The sequence below is a fragment of the Ostrea edulis genome, chromosome 8 (genome assembly GCF_947568905.1).
Source record: "Ostrea edulis chromosome 8, xbOstEdul1.1, whole genome shotgun sequence".
NCBI classification, from domain to species: Eukaryota; Metazoa; Mollusca; class Bivalvia; order Ostreida; family Ostreidae; genus Ostrea; species Ostrea edulis.
The window spans coordinates 45,702,741-45,725,663 of NC_079171.1; the positions used below are offsets into that span (position 1 = coordinate 45,702,741).

General features: G+C 34.8%; 1 pseudogene; it reads right to left on the minus strand.

The window, feature by feature from the left end:
- Window positions 1-5,038: 5,038 nt before the first annotated feature.
- LOC125663278 (ficolin-3-like) lies at window positions 5,039-10,903 on the minus strand (annotated as a pseudogene).
- Window positions 10,904-22,923: the final 12,020 nt, after the last annotated feature.

Below are 22,923 nucleotides of genomic sequence, written 5' to 3' on the forward strand. Positions count from 1 at the left end.
TACATTTGATACTATATAGTTGTTTAAAAAGAAAGTTGTTAGATATTGTTTGAATTCTTTACATTATGACAATGTATTTCATTGTCAAACTTTGGAAATCTTGTTTGCATTGACGCAACGTACCACTTTTTGATTATCCATACATGCAATGTAGTTGTCAAAAATGAAACCATTGGATACACCACATGAACCTGCATCTGTAATTTGTTTGTTCAGTTTTTGTTAATGACTTTGATTGCCAAACCTAGAAAGCCTTGTGTAATAAAAATGACAAATTTAGTGGTTTTCTTTACATCATAGAATTGTGAAAGATGAAGATATATAAATAATCTTTGATGTTCATACAGTGTGGTTTAGTTTTGTGTTAAACTTTCCTTAATTTTAATGATTTTGATTGCCAAACCTAGAAATCCTTGTGTAATAAAAGTGACAAATTTAGCAGTTTTCTTTACATTATAGAATTATGCATTTGTGAATATTGAATATATTTAAATACCGTTTGATGTATATACAGTGTGTTTAACTTATGGGCTTATCTTTAAAGCAATACAAGTTCTAACTGACGGTACACTATTTCCCGCTCCGTTTGGTCTTCCAGTCGGTTGCGTTTTCCATTCGGCGTTTTAACAACACACCATGCATTGGTGCGTCAAGTGCCTGTTGTTACATTGAAGGCGTATGTAGCGCACCATAAAAACAAAGAACGCGGGAGGCATATAGCATCGTTTAAAAGAAAGCAGGGTGGGGGTGGTGGAAGTTAACTTGTCTAGAGCTCCTGACAATCAATAATGGTACTTATAAAATATATCTGCCCTTCATAACATCCATGTGTCTGTGTGTGTGTTTTTGGTGGGGTTTTCTTGTTAGGGGGGAGGTGTATTGGTGTTTTATATATATATAGAGAGAGCGTGTTTATCATTGATTCCTCATTTTTGTTAGAATTTTAAGGTAATTCCCCATACCGCATCTTAATATTGAAAACACCAACATATTTCTATCAAAATTTGCATGCATTTTGTCGCGAATGTATATTGTTAAAATTCCTGAAAAAAAAGTGTTTTGCGGACTTTCCCGGAATACAGCCGCTTCTAAAAATAGTACACAACACTCAAAAATACACACAGGTTTTGGAGCATTGTCTTTATCTAAACAGTGGGAATATGTTTCTTTTATATTAATTAAAGAAAATGGGTTGTTTTAGAATGGTTTAAATAAATTTAATCTACTGAACCATGCTGTTGGCTTCAAAGTGATGAAAATGCATGTATAGTAGTTCAAATTTTGTCTTCATATCCGGGAAATTGTGACCTCTAAAAACCTACAGATTTTTGAAACATTTTGATATGTTTTACCTTTACACTCCAGCAATCATTTGACATAAAAAGTAGATGGGACAGCGGACAACATGAGAGGTCAAAGTTAATAACCGTGAAAAACGCATATTGGAAAATGGTGTTTAAAATTCCTATCCCTGCAAACATGTTTAATTCATCGTTTACATTACTAACTTACCAATTCAAGAAATATGACAGGGCGGTTTTTGAAACAGTTTAAAACATTAAAGGTTTAAATAACTAAAAACCACTTTCATTGATCCCCGTAAACTGTAAACTGTACCGTTGAGTGTACTAAAAGGAGCAATACAATACCGTACCTGAGGCTAAGAAAAAGAAAGTATCAATGATCGATGCTATATATGATGGATTCTTGTTTCACATTGTGGAATAATAAATATATAGTCCAATCACATAGTGATTCACTTTCCATACTTTCCGTGGAAACGAGGGAGTTATCTATATTCGGTCTTTCCTATCCTCCTCTCGTTTTTGTCCAAGCCTTCATGAAGTATGACTTCAGCGCATGCGTCACTTCATTTTGTAAAACACATACAAGCCCAATAGGGGTTTCATGCCTTACTTTAGTAAATCGCACAAAAGTCTGACTGTTTTTTGCGCTGAAGTCATTGTTTATCATAGAGGCGACTTTGACAGCGAAAGGATGTAGTGTTTGAAATGACGACGACTACCGTTGCTATAGTGTGGAATTGAATGGTTTCAATTTTATTCCCTTGCGGCAAAACCATTTTTTTTCTTTTATATGAATTAAAGAAAATGGATTGTTTTAGAATGTTTTAAATAAATTTTGATCTACTGAACCACTCAAGTTTTCGAACGATTAACATCAAACATGAAATGTTAGCTGAAATAAATTCAAACCGAACACGACTGACATCCCACATTCTTTATGAAGGTTTGGACAGAAACGAGGGGGCGGGGGTAGGAAATACCGAATATAAATAATCCCCTCGTTTCTACAGAAATTACACTTTCCATAGACTAGAAATTTCAGATACATCCATAGACTACGTCACAGGAATTTGACCTCAGAAGCGATTTTCTCGTGTAAATAAATACGTGTATACAAACTATTTCGCAGGCGGGTGGGGGTTACGATGTCATAAAGCTTTAGATTGTGCGTATATTAAGAACATGACGACATCGTATTCTTTCAGGTTTCAATAATTTATCAGGAAAACAACAAAATATGTAACTAACGGTGAGTACATGTATCGCACAAACAATTAGCATCTTGTTGTAGGATATTCGATATTACTACCCGTAATTAACGATCCTCAGTCACACAAAAGAAATGGCCTAGGGTATATACAGTCAAGGTTGACAGTACGATTTAACATCATAATCTGTAATAGATCTATTTACAGAAATCTCACGGGAATTACTAAACGACTAAATCGTAACGCAAATGTGTATGGATAATTTAGACTTCACGATGTATAGACCTAAATATTAGCATTCTCTCCCCCGAGTTTTTTTTTAATCCATTCATTTATTTCATTTTATTTTATGTATATAACCGACATGTTTTTTTGGATGTAGTATTGCGATTCGTATGTTATTTGTATTTAATTTTAAAATTTATATTTTAGCTTTCAAACAAACAGTCCTAATGGACAGAAATACAGTCTACACCATTCACCAACATGTCATCGGTTCTATGAACGTGTGATAAAGTTCGTGACTCGTGAATAATGTTTTTAACGTTGTTTGACGTTGTATGGGAAATCACCTTAAATTCTTAAATCATGGGGAGGAGATGTGGTCCATCCTTTGTTACAGAACTTCAATTCATAACTTTCCAGCTTAAATATTCTTCGCATTCAAGATCACAATGTACAACGGACCCCAATCCAAAATAGTGCACAGGCCAGTCTTCCAATATATCTTCATTTGCATGCGATTGATTGATTTTATATTGTTTAACGTCCCTCTTGATATTTCTTTACTCATATGAAGACGTCACCATTGCCAGTGATGGGCTGCAACATTTAGTCCTATACTCCGCACTTATTGCCTTTGAGTACGGAGGGATCTTTATCGTGTCACCCCTGCTGTGACACGGGACCTCGGTTTTTGCGGTACCATCCGAAGCGCCGTCCTATTTAGTCGGCTTTAACGACAAGCAAGGGGTACTTAGGACCTTTTCTAACCCGGATCGTCACTTGACCATCTGCATACGAAAATAACAGGTCATGTTCAAAGTCAAATAAAAGGATGGGCCAGCCCATTACCCAGCACCTCTAAGTCAACGTAATTATGCAGATATGGAAAGCATGAGGAATGGGCCCACCCATCCTGCTGATATGGAACACATGGGTAAATAAACTCCCCTCCTCTGCCTTTAGTTGTGGAGCAATCTTCGGAGATAAGATGCAATGAAATATGGTTTTTATAGATGAATTATCGTAGAGGAGAACAATATTAACTATTTTATACATTTGCGTCGCATATTTCCATTCAATTTCTCCCCGTATGTCCCTTCTCCTGTTATTATTAATTAGCATATAGACCGTAAAAGACGTCTTAACTTATTTTTATAAACTAAGTACATCGAATACATAACAATATTATCTCGTCCAAATATATTTCTTTCTGATGAATTACTACGAAGTCCCTATGCACTTTTGCAAGTTCATTGGAAATTATTTCCCCATTTCTTTCACTCAAGTCCCTAATCTGGCACTTCCGGGTGCCAATGGAAATGAAAAAAAAATATCACTGAATTTGTTTTCATCAGACTAAATAAGAGGGATGACAAATTCAAATATGTCACATTTGTCATATGAACTATCTTAGTCACCAATTCTTTTTTTTTAAACTAAGTTCCCAAATTAGGATGGATACACGTATGTATATGTTTCTGTATGTATGTGTGTGTAATTAATGATGTAAATCACTACCTAACTTAATTTAGCGAACATAAAGTCAGATCCGCCAAACAACCCCCGGTGATGTTTCTAGAAATGCCGAGCACTAGTCCACATTCAACATCAACGGTACTGTGAGTATCCGGGTTAGGGTAGGTCCCCAGTACCCCCATCCCAGTATCCGGGTTAAAGTATGTCCTCAGTAGCCCACCCCCAGGGATCCGGGTTAGGGTAGGTCATTAGTTCCCCACATCCGGGGATCCGGGTTAGATTAGGTCCTCAGTACCCCACCCCGGGGTTCCGGGTTCGAATAGGTCATCAGCACCCCTTGCTTGTCATAAGAAGCGACTTTATAGGGTCGTCTTTCGGAAGTCTGTAAAAAGCAAGGCCCCGTGTCACAGCAGGTGTGGCACGATAAAGATCCCTCTCTGTTCAAAGGCTATAAGCGTCGAACATAGGCCTAAATTTTACAGCCCTTGACCTGCAATGGTGATGTCTTCATAGGAACGAAAAATTCCCGTAAACAATATACAATCAATAAATCAATTCAACATCAACGCTTAACCTTCATGAAAACGCAGCATAAAATCACGATTTTCATCCTTTATTGAATAGACTAGTAATTAGTTAATGCCAATTAATAATTTGTCCAGTGGGTGAGAAGTTACCATTCTATATCATTTAAAATACTGACACAATATTTATCTGGTACTTCACATCGAAAATATACCTATTAAAAGGCATATTGAGGTTTTTTAATTGATCAAGACATTCATAGATAGACCGATCCCCTGAATGGGGTTGATGTTTAGTTTAACTTTTAGATTTTATCATCATCAATGCCCCCTTTAACGCTACATGATCCTGTTTCCATTCAATCCACGACATGTATTTGGCTCCCGTCACAGGAACTGTTGAATACAGCCCGTTCAGGTTTGATGTATGACATGATTTGTACCACCAGGCTCCCTTAAATACAACCGCACAGTTCCCTCTGTTCTTTTTGTCATTATCGTCATCGTATGTACTAAAGTCCATACCATTGTGCATAGCCAAGCCGTCACCTGTAGGAATATATGTTAATTATTTAAAAGCACACTTATGACACGTTCATAACGAATACGCTTATTGTTAAATAATAATTATCTCCCCTGAGAGGTTTATTGATATAACGCTGTTTAATTATAACAAACTGTTTATTCGCTGGCCCTTGGTGTTAGCTACAATTGTGTGTTACTGTATAATGAAGGTTGGCTTTAACAAACTGTTTTTGCTGGTGCTGGATGTTCACTATAACCATCTTTTACTGTATAATGAGGTTTGGTTATAACAAACTGTATTTTCGCAGGTCATAGGTATTTGATTTTTTTTCTTTTACTATTGTGACGCAGTAAAGGATATTTAGAGATTTGTCTTGCTTTTCCCACACGTGTCTTATCCATTTACACATCATTTGATATTTTCTATAGCAGACGAAGTATCTGATACTATTATTACTTGTAAACAGACTTGGCATGTGTAAAAGAGTTATTCTACGTTTTGAAGATATTGTGTCTGATAACAAGTGCTATTTAAAGAAAATATGTTCGTTCATAGGAAAAATAGATAAAATAGGTCCCGGCGTAGTATTTTCCATGATATCGGTAGGTATGTAGGGTCTGTGTATTATTCCTTGTCGTCAGATCTCGCCTCTGGTGTGTTTAGGGGTGCTTATTTGTCATGCTCCTGATTTAACATGCACAGGAGTTATAAAATTGATCATTGTTCATTATCTTCCCTTTGTCATTCATTGTAACATTCTATTTTTTTATTAGAATTATTTTATATTGATTTAGTTTTGTTTTTCACGCATGAAATATATATTATGTAACACTGTTACATGTATAATGGTGATAACATCCATTTGAATAATGCAAATCATTGTACAAGTATTTGATAACATATGCTCACCTGCCGTTCCAGAAAACCCCGACACGCTCAGTCTGTAGTTGCTGGTGACATTCTCGACCTAAAACGTAGAATAAAGGGCGTAAGCTTTTTCACCGTCAAAGCTTTCAATATCAATTCGAAGTTTCTGGTCCTTATGCATCGTCAAAGCATTTATTGCGTCATTACCTAAATTTAGATGATTGTAAAAAATATCTTATGCAATTTCATTATCATTTTTTTTGCTCTTAAAAAAATTGGTTAATGCATTTGTGTTTACATCCAGAGCGTTGGGCTGGTTGGTTGTTTACTGTTTCACTTCCCGCTTGTAAACGTTGGGAGAGTATTAAAATTCTGACTTACACTGCAAGTCTGTTCTCAATTTGTGATTTTGAGGTCAGTATCTCACCTATCCAGTAGTTTGAGGAGCTAGTCAGTACCTCTCCTATCCAGTGGTTTAAGTAGGGATCACCGAGTCACTCACCTATCCAGTGATTTAAGGAGTCACCAAGGAACTCACCTACCCAGTACTTTGAGGAGAAGTCACCCAGTCACTCATTTATCCAGTAATTTGAGGAGTCACCCAGTAACTCATCCATCCAGTAGTTTGAAGGGTCACCCAATATCTCACCTATCCAAGGATTTGAGGAGAGGTCAATGGTAACTTACTCATCCAGATGTTTGGGATGGAATCAGTCAGTAACTCACCTATCTAATATTTTGAGGAGGAGTCACAAGTAACTATTATATCCCTTGGTTTGAGGAGTCACCCAGTTACTCACCTATCCAGTAGTTTGAGGAGGGGTCACCAAATCCTGCTCTGTACTCATTCCAAGACCGATAGAAATCGATGGATGCATTTTTTCTTCTCTGAATGACCTATAAGAATATGCAATTAAGGTAACTCCATACTCGCAGTTTTATCTGATACAAGTTTTAAATGTGTATTTATTTCCATTCATTAGAGTTGAAACTAACAAATTATAAAATAAAATACATAGGTCATCACACTTTTTAAGATGTGAGACGTCATAAACAGAGTCATATATCACCGTCAGAAAATTGCAATTTTCCTTAAACAGCGTTATCAAAATTCCATACAAACTGGTTATGACGATATAGTAGCATTCATAACAATTTCATGAAACTGTATCTTCACAAAAATATACAAAATGTCTGTAAAAAATAAAGGAAATCTATCGCATAATAGACTTGATAAAGAAATCAATAGAAACAGAGTTATTGCCCTTGGATTCAATATTTTGAAATGTATCATTGATTATTCATCTATAACTTAGACTTTTGAAATATTTTATTTTTAACAAGATTGTTTACATTAACTATAGGAAAAGAGTCCAACAAAATTTATGTTCCTATCATGCATAAATCTAAATAAATTATTGATTTTGCAAAATCTGATGACATCACAGGAGGGTGGAATTACTTTAAGGAATGAATTATTTTTTGAAGGATTTAGTTTCTTACTTACAACGGCGTGTACATACAAGTTCAATAACGCGCGTTAACTGAAGTTAAGGGACTACACCTTTCAAAAAAAATATTGTTTATATTCACATTTGAAAATAACTCTTTTAATGTGTGTATTTTTTATCTATATTTTAGATTTTCAGCCTTAATTTTGGGTAAGTAGCGATTAAATTAACAGCCACAGAACATCTGATGTCATATCGTAAAAGACAATAGTGTGTAAGGCTGATTTAAAAATGAACCAAACACAACTATTCAATCGATTTTCAATTGAATATCATCAATTTCAAATTATCAAAATAGTTGTACAATATGAAATTTAAACCGTGCATTTCTTTTCAAATTTATCTAACGGGAAGTTGAAAATACAAATACTGAATGAATAATTAAAACATAAGATGGAAAACTCGCATTTGGATTGATTACGTGTGTGTTGGTATTGTTAACCACGTTGGATCAATATATATATATATATATATATATATATATATATATATATATATATATAAGAGATTATTTCTTCCTGGTGCCATTTGTGAATGTATCCATATTAACCATTGGTATTACATACAGTCCTTTATGACAACTCACTGTTCACCATCCCTGGTCAGTATATATCAATATTAACTCACTGCCCACGACTCCTGTCATTAGATACTTGTATAAATATAAACTCGCTGTCCACCATCCCTGGGCAATATATATCAAAATACAATCATTGTCCATCATTCCTGATAAGTATATGCCAATATAAACTCAACGTTTGTCATCCAAGGTCAGTAATTATCAATATCAACCCACAGTCCACCATCCCTGATCAGTAAATATCAATATCAACTCACTGTCCACAATTCCTGGTCAGTATATATCAAGATTAAATCACCGTCCACCATCCCAGGCGAGTATATATCAATAATAACTCACTGCCCGCGATCCCTGGTCATTAGATACTTGCATAAATATAATATCGCTGTCCACCATCCCTGGGCAGTATATATCAATATAAACTCGTTGTCCACCATTCCTGGTCAGTATATTTCAATGCTAACACAACGTCCATCCCCACTGGTTAAGAATATCAATATTAACTCACCTTCCATCCTCTCTAGTCAGTATATATCAATATTAACTCACCGTCCATCCTCCCTGGTCAGTACTCATGTCACAGAACACAGATTTCTTCTCAACTCCAACAATTATAGAATATACACCATCTTTTCCTTTTCTATCAGGGTACTGTTTTAGAATATCCATACACCTTTTAGGTTCCTCTATATACAAGCTTTTAGGTTCTTCTATATACAATGGAAAGAATAAAATACACCCAATAGTGTATACGAGCTATCGAAATCCATATTAAACAGCTACTTTAGCAGGCGTCAAAGCAAGGTGAAGATAACGAACAGTGATCAATCTCATAATTCCTACAGGCAATACAAAATAGATAGTTGGACAAACACGGACCCCTGGACACACCAGAGGTGGGATCAGGTGCCTGGGAGGAGTAAGCATCCCTTTGTTTCCATATAATTATTATATGTTCCCATATTTATATAGCAGTAATCCCTTATCACCATGTGGTATGCATGTCTCTCAACTGATTGGATACGCGATAACATGTTCTGCAATTTGTAAATCAAGGATGGTAACCGACAAATAATTTAATGTTACAGGAAGTTCAAATGTCTCGTTTAAAGTTGTCATTTTGAAAAGTATATAGTCGTTATAATGATCTAACCTGTACGTACAAACCATTATTGAATGCTCTCTTATATATTTCTTCAGGCCGTTCGTTACATTCTGATAGTAGCTATGGATTATTCGGTTTCACTGATCAAGATATAAGATTCACGGTTGTTCTGACCGTTATATAGGGTATCCTTACTCCTCCTAGGCACCTGATATCCCTCTGATGTGTTCTGTGGTCCATGTTTACCCTACTCTTACTTTCGTATTTTTATGGAATGATACGGTGGCTGATTTGTGCCATTTTACAAATTTCTCTTCTTTTAAATTCAAGGCAGACGACAAACGAAAAATATGATAAAACGAGGCAAAAATATAAAAACAAAAAAAGACAACAAAGCGACAAAAAAAATGTGTCGCTTTTTCAACATTTCGTCTGTCGTGTTTTCGTTATTTTTAATCGTCAAATCACTGTCTTTTTTGCGTCAAAATAACGAAAAGACGATATCATTTAAAGTGGTATAAATCAGCCATCATGGAATTATGAGATTCATTACTGTTCGGGACATGGTAATGGAATATTGCTACACAAATGGTGCTTCGATAAATTTCTTATTAGGTTTTGTATGTTTTAGAGCTGACACATCAATAAAGTAGAGTTTTGTTGTTGAACACCTTTGATTTACCGCTTTTGTAGTTTGATACGTTATTGATTTATACTAATTATTCCCGTGAAAGAATGTACCTATGTATACAATCATTGACAGGTATAATACAGATATGATTTACCTATGTGTATAATCATTGACAGGTATAATACAGATATGATTTACATAGGAGTATAATCATTGACAGGTATAATACAGATATGATTTACCTATGGCGATGCAAACATGTTTGTTGGAGGTTGTACGCACACATTTGGAATATGTGTTACATTGTAGACTCCCACATTTCTTGTCTCTGTAATCAAGCTGTAAACACAATTATTTGACAGATCATTAAATTGTTCTAGTCAAGCTAAACACAATTATTTATCTGTTCATTCCATTGTTGTAATCAAGCTGCAAAAACAATTATCTGTATGTTCATTTCATTTTTGTATTCAAGCAGTAAAAAATACGATTACTGATCTGTTAATTTTATTAACCCGAATACAACAAAACTATTTATATATCCGGTACATTGTTCTAGTCAATCTGTCAAAATATGATGCTTTGTTCATTTTACGGTTGTAATCAAACTGTAAACAAAATACTTATTTGTTGGCACATTGCGTTATTGTAGTGAGGCTGTAAATAATATTATTGATATGACCGTTACATTATTGTGGTGAATCTGTAAAATAATATAATTGATGTGGCCATTACATTGTTGTAGTGAAGCTGTAAATAGTGTTATTGTATCTTCTTACTGAATCGCTTTTTTGTCAGCTTTGAATATAGATGTAGAAGATATCTTTTTGAAAGAATAAATCATACTTACAACACCTGGTATATCGCGGTAGATAAAGTCGTTATCATCGACTAAAGTCAAGTTTTCGTTTCTTTTTCGACTGTTCAGTTCGCACATCAACATCTTCCGGTTAAAGTTGATGGACAAACAAAAAGCATAAGCTTCACAATCTCTGAAACACATGAGTAGACCGATTTCGTATAACACCTTAAATGGGGAGACTGGTAGTTTCTTTCCAATCTCCTGATCCCCGTTGAATTTTACGCATACATTGTCCATCATAACATGTTGCGAGAACATTAAAATGATACACGCAACACATGAACACAATAATTTAACTGACATGGCGATATATGAAAACCAAACGAGGGAAGATATTAGAACTGAACTAAAATGGAAATTATTGCGTTCTTCTGTTTGCAATGCAGTATGTAGCAAATAACAAAACGAGTGTTCATTGGTTTCCATAAATTTATCATCGTATGGTCATTCAAATCATCCTTGAAATCCCGAATCCCTTTTGCTGCCTTAGATCAGGAGGTGTGACCAGTTATGTTCCTATATAGTTTGATGAAAATGTTCATTGTTAAATTTCGTTTCCGTGGAATATTAATGTCTGAAACCATTTCAAAGCTCTTCAGAATGAATTATTTAGTAATCATGTGTACTGCATATAAACATGCTCAGTTTATTCCGTGTTATGCTGAATTCAGGCGTGAAATTCATTGATGAGGAGAACCAGAGTAAAAGATAAGATCACGAGCAGGGACCAACCTCAAAAAGAATAGAAAATCAAAGAGTAGGACAAACGCACCAGAAATAGTGACCCGTGTAGAAGAGGAGTAAGCATGTCCTGTTGAAATAAGGTTCGAAATTGTTGGTGTATCATAAAAGTCAATGTAAATAAATGATACTTGAAAATTGTTGAGCGTTCCTTTATAATCAGATTTTTTTTCACGCGGCCCCATGTACATCGCCATGAAAAAGGACGTCCTCAATCAAATGACCAATATTGAATTAGCGGAACGAGACTTTCCAATACATTAAACTTTCAACTAATTATACCCGCAAAGAGAATTGTTCAGCGATTCTCATGGTTTCTATGATTATTCAGTTTGTAACTAAAACATGTCACTTCGCTGAATGCTGTCTGACGTGCCTCATACAAAATGTTAGGTCATTATCTACATGGTGATTACTTTGTTTACCTGGCCAAAGTTTAGGACTCAAGACATGTGCCCCTGGTTAACAGGGGTTGTATACATCTTCCTACACAAGCACCTATGCCCCAAGTGAATTTTACGTGAATTACCGTTGATGTGAAATTCACGTGAACCTGTCACAAAAATCATGTAAATCTTGTAAATTTTCCGTGATATTCACATCATAATATTTATGTCAGTTTGTAATTTACGAAAAATTCAAATCATATTTTGAAGATGATTGGTGGTGTCTTATTGGTGTGCAGTAGTTTTTCGAAATTCTAGTTTTCATCCTGGGAATCAAATGGGGTGGAAATGACGTTTTCTAGTAAAAAGTCCTGGGGGTGGGTGTTACAAAAGAACTTAATGAATTACGATCAATTTTTCATTATGTAATTTTTCAGTTTATTGTAAGATCATTCACTCCAAATGCCAAATACGTTTTCAAAATATGTTGAAAATTAAGCCTCAGAATAGTTTTACTTCATTCGCTCAAATTAATAACAGTGTAACACAATTTAAGACTTGCGACTTTTTGTCGTAAGTTGTTTTCTAAAACGGACTCATTTTTCACAAAACTTGTCTTTAATTTTATGCTGTAGCAAAATCACTTTTTGGAAGATAATTGGTGATGTCCTATAGATATGCAATAAGGTTTCAAAATTTTCATTTTCACCCTCGATGCCAAGCGAGGGTTAAAAAACCAACGGTTTTGGGTAAAAAAAAAAAAAGCATGTTTCCCAGAACATCTCTTACATTATTTGTCGAAATGCGCATCTGGTGCATCAAAATTGGTACCGTATAAGTTTTACGTTATGACCCCTGGGTCGAGGCCTCTGCTGGTGGACTGTTAGTCCCCGAGGGTCGCTACAGCCCAGTAGCTAAGTACTTCGTTACTAGCTTGAAAATACGAATGCATATTTAATTGCTGTTATAAAATTTAGAAATTCATTTAAAAATTAAGGATTATCTCCCTCATGCATATCTCTTATCCTTCGACGAATTTGGCTCCACTTTTTTGGCACGTTGTTTTGGGCTATATTTAGCTCTAAAACTTCATAGTTATTTCGGATTTCAAACATTTGGTTGAGCATCACTGAACAGACATTATTTGTCGAAATGCGCATCTGGTGCATCAAAATTGGTACCGTATAAGTTTTACATTTTAATCTGAATGCAATCATCGTTTAGAAGATCATTGGTGGAGTCCTTTAGATGAAAGGTGAAGATAACGAACAGTGATCAATCTCATAACTCTTATAGTCAATACAAATTAGATAGTTGGGCAAACATGAACCCCTGGACACACGAAAGATGGGATCATGTGTCTAGGAGGAGTAAGCATACCCTGTCAATCGACCACACCCGCCATGTGCCCTATATCCTGCTCAGGTAAACGGAATTATCCGTAGTTAAAATCAGTGTACCAAGAACGGCTTAATAATCGGTATGAAACATGTTAGACATCATTTGACCCAATGATATGTTGTATTGACGAACTAAATCGTTATATCAACCATATAATTTGTGAAAGGCTGACTTCAATCGAGACTGTTGAAACCCTTGCACCATCAGCTTATTTTTCAGTAGCTTGCCTCGATTTAAAAACTGGCCATACTCAGAACAAGATTTTGCGTATAGAATTTTTTATTAATTTCCCAGAGTAAATAATGTGGTTTGATTATACAAGTAAACAAAATCTACGTTGACACAAACCGGCACAATATATTAAACACACTTTTATAAACTCTTCTTATCTCGAAATACATGGTCACTCTTTTGATTTTAAGGTTAGTTTCTTGATAAATTTTCACGTTACTCAATAAGATAATGTTCCAGTTGGACATGTTATGCATGTGTCCAGTTCACGTTCTTGACGTGCTTGATGTCGTGACATCTATAAAATGCACCGCTTGTCAAACAGTCTATTGATTTTCTTGGCTTCTAATTATAGAATACATCGCTATGTGAAGGGTTATTATTGATGTTATTGACATTTAGAATTTTATATATTAGGGTATGTAATTTTTCGTGGTCATAAAGAAATGTATAAACCCTAGTCTAAAAGGAAATAAACTAAGAATAATTGTTCTAGTACACAAAAACCGATGTATCCCTTCCACACTTTCTAAAAACATTGTATAGGGATGATCTCTAAAGTGAAAACTTAAGAGATACGGTACACAATAGTGACCTGTATGTATATATGGTTCAACCAAGGATCCGTGAAGTGAACGTGTGATACAAATTAGTAAATACAATTCATAAACATACCAAATAACAAATGCCTACGTCAAAAGACAAAACATTTGAATGAAGCCTAGTATGTATATGATTTGACATTTTACATAAAAGGCCGAAGTCAAACGTCATTCAAAATGACACTTGATACACTGACTTATGATGGTATACCTACATATCAAATATAGATAACCCGTGTCAAAAGACAAAAAATATCTATCATTTGACCTTTACATAACATGTCAAGGTCATCAAAATTGTACTCGACAGTCTTAACATGGTATGCCCACATTCCAAAGGCCTATGCCAAAAGACAAAAATATGTTATGACCCGGACAAGAGAAGCGGAAGAGCTCACACTAAAACAATAGGTCTCCCTTCTGAGAAGTGGGACATAATAGATAGAAGGCCTTATAGTTTATTATACCATTTCAGCAGTGAGACACCTGTCCCATAGAAAGGCTTGCGACTTCGGAATCCTATTTCATATAATGTGCCACATTTGAACATGTTTCTTATTTAGTTTTTTTTTAAAGATTATTTCATCGCTAAACTATTTTTTTTGCTTCCTTGGGAAAAAAACCCCCAAACAACTGAACAGAAGAGCTAAGCGTTTCTGTGACTTCATTCGGATAGTGCATTGTGTATACTGTTACGGCACCTTTAGCTGATGTTAGCAGATATGTTCATACCTAATTTAAAAATGATTGGAATGGTAGTTACCAAGAAGATTGATTGTATCTTGGTTAGAGTCCTTCGCGATAACTTTTTACTCATAGGGACACGTCACCAAGATCGCTGAAGGACTTTAAATTTAGGCCTCTGCTCGGTGCTTACGATTATTAAGCAGTGATAGTTCTTTAAAGTGTCAAACCTACTGTGACACGGGACATCCGTTCTAAGGTCATCTCGGAGGACCCGTGACATTCACACATAATGCCGAGCGTTTGGCGATGGAACTGTCACTACCTGTTTTAATGACTTCGGTTTGTCGCGGCCGGGACATTAACATCGACCCTCTGCATGTGGAACGGATGCTCTTCCTCTGGACCACAGTTAGTTATCAAGAGGTTAATTGTATAGTGCTCACATATTTAATAACTGACCGTATTGGACCTACCCTGATACCAAAACCATTACCCTTGGAATTATTAAATTTACAGTTTTTTGTAAAGACGAACGACGACGGATGACAACCAATTGCAATAGGTCAGTTGAGTTTACTCAGGTGACCTAAAATACAATTTATTTGAAAGTAATTTGAAAAAAAAAGAATGAAAATTCCATTTGGACTCGAACTCGTAATCAACAGATTTGCAGTTAAAACGCTAATATATTTAGCTATTAAGTTAGGCATTTAAATCTAAATGAATATACAAATATTACTGATATCTATATTTTGATTCATGTTTTAAAAGGGAGATGCACATCATGACGATGTACAGTGTAGTATACCCCCTTTAACCAGGTCATAACGCATTGCCAACATCTCAGAGATATTCACTTAATTGCTGATGATGTTGGGCTTTTTTTTTGGTTCTGATTAATTAACACGTTCTTCATTTGCTGCAAAGTGTCGAATATATTGTAAAGTTATAATCCACATAGTGATTGGTTGTATCTCTATTAAGAACAGCTTTGTAAAACAAGATCAGTATTACTGGGAAAATATTGTGACTTAAGTTCTTGTGAATCCGATACAATTCTACGAGCCTTACTTCTAGAGTGAATTGAAGAAGAGCATTCTGCATTTTGAGTGTGTAGGTGGTATTACTGTTCAACCTTTGAGAAGCTTCTTTCGCAAATTCTATGGTCGTTATAACATTGATATAATTTGATCTTACATTTGATATTATTAAGTTGTTTGAAATGAACGTTGTTAGATGTTGTTTGTATTCTTTGCCTTATTACAATGGCTGTCATTGCCAAACTTTGAAAATATTGTTTTCCATTATCGCAATGTACCATTTTTTGTTTATACATACAATGTACATGTAACGTAGTTGTCCAAAATAAAATTATTAAATACACCACATGGACACGCATCTTGTAATGTTTGTCCGCTATTTTAATGATTTGGATTGCCAAAATTGATATATCTAGCAGTTTACTTTACATTATAGAGTTGTGAAAGATGAAGATATCTAAATGCTGTTTGGTGTATATACAGTGTGGCTTCGTTTTGTGCTAATATTTCCTTAATTTGAATGATTTTGATTGCCAAACCTCAAAATCCTTGTGTAATGAACATTGACATATTCAGCAGTTTGTCTCCATTACACTGTTGTGAATAATGAAGATATTTAAATGCCGTTTGATATATTTACAGTGTGTTTAACTGATGGGCTGATCTTTAAAGCAATGTAAACTGTAACTGACGGTAAATAAAGAACAAATAGCATCATATATTTGTGATTAAATATATATTATCTCATTGAACGGGAGTGGATCTTAAGCAGTAAACCGTCAAATCAGTAGAAAATGTCAATTCATTGTTTTCTTGACAGCAATTCCTGTTCATAATCACCTTCGACAGAATGCGGAAGATAGGCTCTGCATAGGTGGTAGATTTGTAAAGAATGTGATATGCAAATTTCATAGCAAATTCATTATAAAAAGTTATTTCACTGTCACCTTTTTGTAATTATTGCACACTCACTATACTTATTCATAACAAAATGTGATAATCAACACAAACGAAACGTGAGGTCAATCAAAGTTTTGAATAAATTCTGCTTCGTAAGAATACAAAAACAGGTCGGTTAACAATGATGGATTTTGACATAGATGATTACACCATTCGCTTATCATTTTATACGGCAGGTCCACAGTTAATGTAAGCAGATTTACTCTAATAATAGTTTCTTTAGTAAGAAGTTTCCAATTTCTCTCACCAAGGTAAATAATTAGTATGTATGAATAGCACAAGTTTAAAAAAATAATTACTTAATGATGTTCAATTGGATCGCCGTCCGCCATGCGTTAATTCTGGTCGGACACAGCGATTAACAGACAGTGAGGAATCCCATAGTTGCTGTCGGTTTCAACGGTTGGGGATCAGTAAGTGTGACACGGGATTTAATGTCAGAAATATTGCATTATGGTGATATTAATATTATGTTTTCTTATAAAGAAGGAAATGGCTATTTTTTTTATCATTGAATATACTCTATGTGAGTTATGTTTCTTTCTTAAGAGAACGTGATACTTCATTTGACTATAAGTTAAAAGAAGAACATTACGGGAGTACTTTAAGAAACACACGTATTTATTGCGGCAGTTAAATGTCAAAACTAGACAATATCTAATGCAGGGGTAAATAACATTTTCCTGGGATTTCCTCTAAACGCAATTTAACAGCGGCAATGTTTGTTTAGAGTACACTTGGTAATGATAATAACAAGAAACATTAGTGAAAGCATCATGAATCAGACCTATTTTGGGAAGTGTAAGAATTAGATAATTTTGAAAGTCTTTCTAAGAATGCTTTAGTTTAAAAGCACGCGAAAATTACAAGGCGAAGGCCAGCACAAATTAGAGAAATAAAGATGAACTTTTTGAATTTGTGATTTTTGTTCTACAACTCCTCTAACAAATTGACATGACTTACACAAGTACATAATTTTGCGTTGCTTAAAGAGCAAGAACTCGTACTCAAACTTCAGACAATTACTTATCCTTTATCTATGATATCGACGTACAGAACTTCGTAATCATCAATAAATGACAGTTAAATAGCTACAATTTATTCAAGCTACAACAGTAGACAGTAGTCATAATTTTGCTTTTGAAAGGGTGAAAAAAGACTTGCACAAACACGAAGTCCTGTATACATCAGAGGTTGGATAAGGAGCCTAGATGAAGTAATAATCCCCTGTCGACCAGTCATTACAGCCATGAACCTTATATCTTGATCAATTAATTGCTTGTGTACAGTACTCCAGGTCCTATTCCCCGCCTTGCATTTTTGAATGTATATTTATCTTTGAATTTGAAAGGTCCAGACATTGGACTGCTATAGAATATGCAGAAACTGCACTTTCAAACACAATGACTTTCTTCTAGGCCCATGCTTTCAGTCCGCGGGGCACCGTGTTTTTGACCTGTACTGTATGTTATGATCAGCGATATGCTGTCTGCGTGTAGGAATTTTTTAATAGTGTGAAATATATAATGTTTCTCTGTTCATAACAGATTGTATTTCTAGTGCTATTTTGGTATTTTTCAATTGACCCACTCCAATGACCGATGGTAGATAAGTCCACTTTACAGAATTATGCATTTAAACGCGTAATGTGTAAATAATTTACGAAGTATTTGCTGCTAGTGCTGAACATTCATTGTAAGGAAGTGCTAAGGTCCACATCACTTATAGCCGAGTGACTGCATAGAGGACTTGATAAAATGAACTCCCCAAAACTATTAAATTCTGTTCTGAATTAACGTTCATATTGAAAATCTATTTTATACGAACTAGTATATTTAACCTATGTAAATAAAAACATGTCCCGAGCCTTGTTTACATAAGAAAGAAATGTGAGCTCTGTATCCACCATGTACTTCGACAACTGACATTGAATTTGTGCTGACCCCTAGAAATACCTTATTTAAGCATTCTAAACATCAATATTGGAAAAAATAAATTTGATAATTTTCTGCTCAAATCGTGTCAATGTGCCTTTAAAAGTCGCAATCAGTAAAATAGGGAGATACCGCTAGGATGGTCCCATAAAAATCCACTTTGACACAGATTCGCACAGTACATTGAACATACTTTTCTAAACTATTCTTTTATCGAAATACATGGTCATCTATTTCAAGGTTAGTTTCTTAACCAATGTTCACGATACTCAATAGAATAATGCTCCAGTTTGACATGTTACATATAAGCCTGTGTCCAAATGATGCGGTTCTCTTACTTGCTTGTCAAACAGTGAATTGAGTTTGTTGGATCTATTTATAGATATATATCTATAAATCTATTTAAGGTGGGTCGATCCTCATGTGACTTATCAATATTAATGGTTAAAAGTGGAAATATTGTATTAATTTCCACTCAATATAGTTTAATCTAACCAAGAACCAAAGAAAATGTGTATGTTGCCACCCTTTTAAAGATGTCAGAGATAGAAAAACAGAAGCATATATCAACATTTAAAAATCGCACATTTTCGTAAAACAGAATGATGAAAATTAATAAAAACTTGTTGAAATGACAACTTTTGAATGTCAACAGTTTAAGAAATCGGATGAATCATAGATATTGTGGATATTAGTGAAATCATTGTGTCATAGACTTGCAGTACAGGAAATTCCAGCATAGGAGTTATTGCCCTTGACAACATTTTAAAAAATATAAATAATTGATTATCTATGGGAAATAAACACTTTTCCAATATCAAAAGTTTACCAATTTTTTAAATTTTATTCAGGGAATAAAATTCTTCTGAAAGATATATTTCAACCATGCGCAAAATTTAATTAAATAAAGATTTTGCAAAAACCTATGACATCACATGAGGATCGATCAACCTTAAGCTATACGTAAGGTTCTTATTGATTTTCTTGATATGTATCTAAAAAAAATTACATATTATACTACGGTCATAAAAAATACAAATATATGAAACTTTGTTAAAAATAAACTAAAGAAATAAAAGACGTTATACTTTATTGGAACACTTTAGCAGTAACAAACACCAGTCACGTGGAAACACATGCGAAATCTCAAATCTTATTTCTTATAATGGGCCTGCTCGTACCGGCCCATTATAAAAATACAATTTCTTTAGAAATTGTCAGTCAGGTAGTCCAATACTATCTTTTTTCATTTATTAGTCAACGAACTAATTTTCTAGTGAAAATAGTATCTGTCGGCGTGGGTTCGAATCCCGTTCACGTCGGTAACTGAGGAAGTTTCCCCCACTTTACTTTCGAAAGGTCGGTGGTCTCTTCCCAGGTACATTGTATTTGGGTTCTCTCTACCACCAATAAAAACTGGGCGCCACCAGATAGCTGACACATTCTTGAGTGTGGCGGAAAACATCAATCAATCAATCAATTTGTAATTAAATCAAGAAATGTCTATAGTTACCGAATGAGTTAATTCATGGCTTACGGCACAGCTTACCCTCGTGTATTGGACGATTTCTTCCTTGGATGTTTATAAAATATTATAATGGTTATCGAATTATCCCATTGATACAGCGTATGTCTGAACTTGAGTCAATTTGCTTTATAACTGATATCTTAAGATTTATCTAGCTCGTATGTTTACACAAATTGCTGGTTTATAAGAAAATGAAACGCAAACATACGCCGAAAATCGTATTTCTTTATGAAAACTATTTCAAAATGTGTCTGATTTGAAATTTAGATTTACGTGTATTACCAAGTAATGGGCTTAATGCCAAGTTTGAAAAGCCTAAAACTTAATTTGAGATAAAGGGGATTGTAAACCCCGGTTATGGATGACCAGAAACAATGTTTCGCTCATCAGGTGTACCTTTAAAAGGATTTTACTAGTTGCGATAACTCAGTGGTAGGGTGTTCTTATAAGATATAAACATGTACATCGATTTCTCTTTCTCAAAACGCTCGTCAATTCTTTCGGATATTACCTTTAAAACTTCGGTCCCGTGCCACAACTGGTGTTTTAACTGGTACTACCTTAAGTGCTAAATTTATGATACTTCACCTATAGATGGTGACATCTCAATATGAGAGAACAACTATCAACGAAGCTTAAAACAAACAATCGCAATGGTTATAAATAATGGAGTAACACTTCCCCTTTCTTTTCCCACGAGGAATATATACAGTACATACTATCGGTATGCGAGTTGACAAGACGTGATTTTCGACCACAAAGAGGAAGTGTTACAATGATTTTCATCGCCGTTCAGTTACTACAGCTTATGACAATTGTTGTGGCTTATGGTGAGATCTTCAATGACATTTAGGTGTAAACTATTACTTTTATCTGAAAAGAAATAATTAATTTTGGAGACATAGTCGTAGTGAATCTTGTCCTTTTGTTAGAATGTATTTTTTTTTAAATCTCCACCCGAGAAGAACTAAAATCGGAGAGAAAATAAAGTATTGATTATTAATGAGCAAGGTAAGATTTGGTTAGACATTTTGGTACTTTAGATTTTACATTTACCCGATTAAAATAAATGCTTGCTATTCTTCCATCTTGATGGACTGCTGTGATATGAATAAAAAGGTGAAAATAACTACACAGCACATTTAAGGTTCTGGTAAGGAGGCGAGTCCTAATCTATACAGGAGTGTGTATTGTGACATCACACATAAACAACAAAATATAATGAAACAAAAAAAAATATTGTTTCTAAAATGCGCGGAAGTCGGTGGAGGATTTAAGGAGGGCGCAACCGGCGCCCCACCCCCCTGAATTCTTCAAATTTAAAGGTAAATCATCGTATCTTGCTTAGAAAAATGTACTAAACGATAAAAGAAGCAATACTTTCTTACACTCCCGGAGAAATACGTGACAAAATCTTTTGATTTCTTGAATTACTTCATTGGGATAACTTAATTTTATTCCAAAAACACTTTAAATTTGCGTCATCTTATTAATGTCACCTGATAAAAAAGCTTTATAAAATCTGTAAAATCCAGTAGCTTCCGGAGGCTTCGTCCCCTGGGTCCCCACCAGGGCTTCGTCCTGAGCCCACTGGGGGCCTCAAGGATGCCCCAGCTTCATAAAGTGGCGCCCCTGTAACCGAAATTCCTAGATACGCCCCTGGAAGTGTAGCACTGCACAAAAACTTAACATCAAACTTTTTTTTGTTCATGTAATCCGACACCCTGAAATATAAGTAAAAAGTGATTGCGATTCACTTGTCATCATGACGTCAGCATCATAGTCTAATTTGCAATAAGTGGCGGATCAACTGGTTTCTTTTTTCTTAATGGTGAAACTATTTTGCACTTGATGGGAAATAAAAATGTTTGCAGATATTCATAGGAAAATTAACTTAAGAACAATGCCTTTCTTATAAATTTATTGAAATATTTTCTTTTTACCCCGTAGGGAAATATTAATGCTTTATTTATTGATAAGTGGAAATATGGGTTGGTCTTAAACATCGATTTATTGCAAGAGCATACCATCAATGCATTACAAGGGGCCTCCGTGGCCGAGTGGTTAGAGCATAGCGCTCAAAATCACACGGCCTCTCACCTCTTGTCGGCGCAGGTTCGAATCCCGCTCGCGCCGGTAAGTGAGAAAGTTTCAAAGTTTACTTTCGGAAGGTCGGTGGTCCCTTCCCAGGTACATTGTAGCTGGGTTTTCTCTTCCACCAATAAAAACTGGGTGCCACCAGATAACTGAAAAAATGGTTGAGTATGGCAGAAAACATCAAAACAAACAATCAATCAATGCATTACAATGTTTATTTTAAAGTGACCCCAAAACATATTAAGCTATTTAAAAAAAAAGTACTGATATACTGATGATTTTCTTTTAGAAATAACTTATACCAAGATTGTCCCTAAATACAAATATGAAACAATATTTGTGGAATGTTATGGCATGATAATATGTGTGTTGTCTCTTTAAATTAATTTGTATTTTATTCATATATTGGGTTGTGTTTATTTTTGGTCAAAGGAATACATTTCGTTTACAATGCTTGTGTGGAAATGCCCGTGCTATGAATGTCACTAAAATTA